Source organism: Belonocnema kinseyi, chromosome 4 (genome assembly GCF_010883055.1).
Source record: "Belonocnema kinseyi isolate 2016_QV_RU_SX_M_011 chromosome 4, B_treatae_v1, whole genome shotgun sequence".
Lineage (NCBI taxonomy): Eukaryota > Metazoa > Arthropoda > Insecta > Hymenoptera > Cynipidae > Belonocnema > Belonocnema kinseyi.
The window spans coordinates 68,469,592-68,472,080 of record NC_046660.1 but is presented as its reverse complement, the minus strand read 5'-3'; the positions used below and the strand labels follow the sequence as shown (position 1 = coordinate 68,472,080).

The 2,489-nt window shown below is 33.2% G+C and overlaps 1 protein-coding gene and 1 pseudogene across 1 annotated transcript in view; one reads left to right on the top strand and one right to left on the bottom strand.

Moving 5' to 3' along the window:
- Positions 1–1,383, top strand: part of LOC117170940 — a 1,704-nt pseudogene extending 321 nt beyond the window's left edge.
- LOC117172135 (trypsin-1-like) overlaps positions 1–2,489 on the bottom strand; it is a 58,974-nt gene that overhangs the window by 7,755 nt on the left and 48,730 nt on the right. The gene's annotated exons all lie outside the window — the stretch shown is intronic.

Here is a 2,489-nt window from a genome sequence, read left to right as displayed (position 1 = left end):
AACTATAATTATCCTACGAACACAATACAATAATTAAAAAAGCCAAATATATCGTAAATTCATATTAAAATTGAAATCAGAAACATATAATTCAATTCATTAAACACATGTTTTTTTAATCCCTTTCAACTTTAATATGAATTTACAATATATTTGGCTTCTTTAATTGTTGTATAGTGTTCGTAAGAGCCACAGTTTATACTTAGCGATTAATAGTACATTCATAGTAATAGCAGGAAGGTATTTTTTCCTGGGGTTTCAGATGATATATTAGGACGTGGAATAGCTCAATATAAAATCGATACGAAATATTCGCAAGAGTTATGTTGTAAGAAAGAAAATTAATCTTGCTCTATCAATCAAAAACGAGCTTAAGATTCAGTATAAATATTCGTGTTTTGTGAAAAAAAATCAAGTGCTCCTTCAAGATAGAAGCAAGATGTTTGAATACCTGGTGCTTTCTGTTCTTTTTGCTACGGCTACGGGTAAGTTCCATTATAAGACTTAGGACAACTTTATTAATTCCAATCATAATTTTTAAATGAAATCGAGTCTTTTAAATCTTGATTTTCACTGAAAATAACCGTTATTTTCATATTCTCGTAATGAGTCAAATGTTATGATCGAAAATATACAAATGTATCTCATTACTAATTTTTTAACACAGCGGAGCCAATTCAAATGGACATATCGTAGGTGGTGCACCAACAACTATCGAAGCTGTTCCATACCAAGTTTCCCTTCAAGCTTATGGATTCAGTTACTGTGGAGGGGAGCATTGTTTCTAAAACTTGGGTTTTGACCGCTGGTCATTGCACAGTGAGTTATCCAGGTAAGTGGATAAGCGTTCGAGCCGGGACAACGCAATTCAGTTAGGGAGGAACTATTCATCCAGTTGCGAAAGTTGTCAGACACGAAAATTACAGGACCAACTTATATGGTATTCCCGCAAATGACGTGGCGTTGTTGCAGCTCCAAACACCCTTTGAGTTGGGAACATCATGCCAGCCAATTGCTCTCTTTGAGCAAGATGAAGAGGCTGTTGAAGGTTCATTAGCAACAATCACTGGATGGGGCGCAATCAGAGAAGGAGGTAGCACTTTCAATGTTCTCCAGACTGTGGATGTTCCCATAGTTTCTAAATCTGTATGTAATGAAGCCTACGATTCTTAATGAGGACTTCCTGTTGGTCAGATTTGTGCTGCTAATCCTCAGGGTGGAAAGGATGCTTGTCAAGGCGACTCTGGTGGTCCCTTGACCATTTCTGGAAAATTAGCTGGAATCGTTTCCTGGGGTAATGGCTGTGCTCGCGAAGGATACCCTGGAGCATATACTGAGATTGCATCATATCGCAAATGGATCATAGAGAATGCTGATCTTTAACCCTACACGGATCCTGCGGGGAACAAATGTGCCCCACGCGAAAATCAATTAATTTTCCTGAGAAAATATCTCTGACTTTTTGGTGCAGACCCTAACCATAATTCAGTTCGACTATCCTAGAGTGCGTTGAAGTGGTTGATGTTGCCGGTTGTTCGCTGTCTGTCAATTAAAAAGCAAATGCTGAGCGCTTGGGGCACATTTTTCCCCCAAAGGATCCGTTACGTTCGAGTTTCGTGACGTTAAGTCAATTTCATATTTTCATGTAAATAAACGCATTTGACATATATTTACGTTGTATCATGGTATTTTAATGTTTCGAATTCATTTTTTGTAATTTAAATGAAAATTATATGTAAAAATTGTCGAAATGTGATATATATATATATATATATATATATCAATGTAAAGTTGTTTTCTTTATTTTTATTCATACATGGCTCATAAATTCCAAGAATAAATCAATTATTAAATAAAAAATAAATAATAGTTTTTTTTTATCAGAAGTGCTCTTTCATTGAAAAAAACTTTTTCTTAATTTTTTTATCTTTATTTAAATGAAACCATCTTATGGTGGATCAGAAAATAAAGAGATTGATTTATTATATATTCAAATTATTTATAATAATAAGCATTCAGCCCGCACTTATGATATTTCTCATTTTCTTAAATTTTCTAACTTGGAATGTTCAAATAAATATACTTTTTGGAAGAAACCTAATTATAACCTACATCAACTTGAGGTGCAATTTGTCCTCTTCAAAATGGCGTTTGAAAATTTTTAATTAGTTAATTATAAAAGCAATGACCTGATTTTTTCCAAAAATGTCATAAACACGATTTTTTGCGATTTTTATTTGTTTATTTGTTTTCATTAATAATTGAAGCTGATCGTCGAAAAGGCTCCAAAATAATATTTGAATAACTTATCTATAGAATGTAGAATCCAATTGTATCCAGCAGTCTTTAGATGAATTTACAGCAAATCCTTGTGTATCAAAATTGCTTCAGCTCAATTATATTGATACGAAGATCTGTATCAGAATAAACAAAAACAAATGACTGTTGTATTGCCAACAATACAACAGTCATTTGTTTTTGTTTATTCT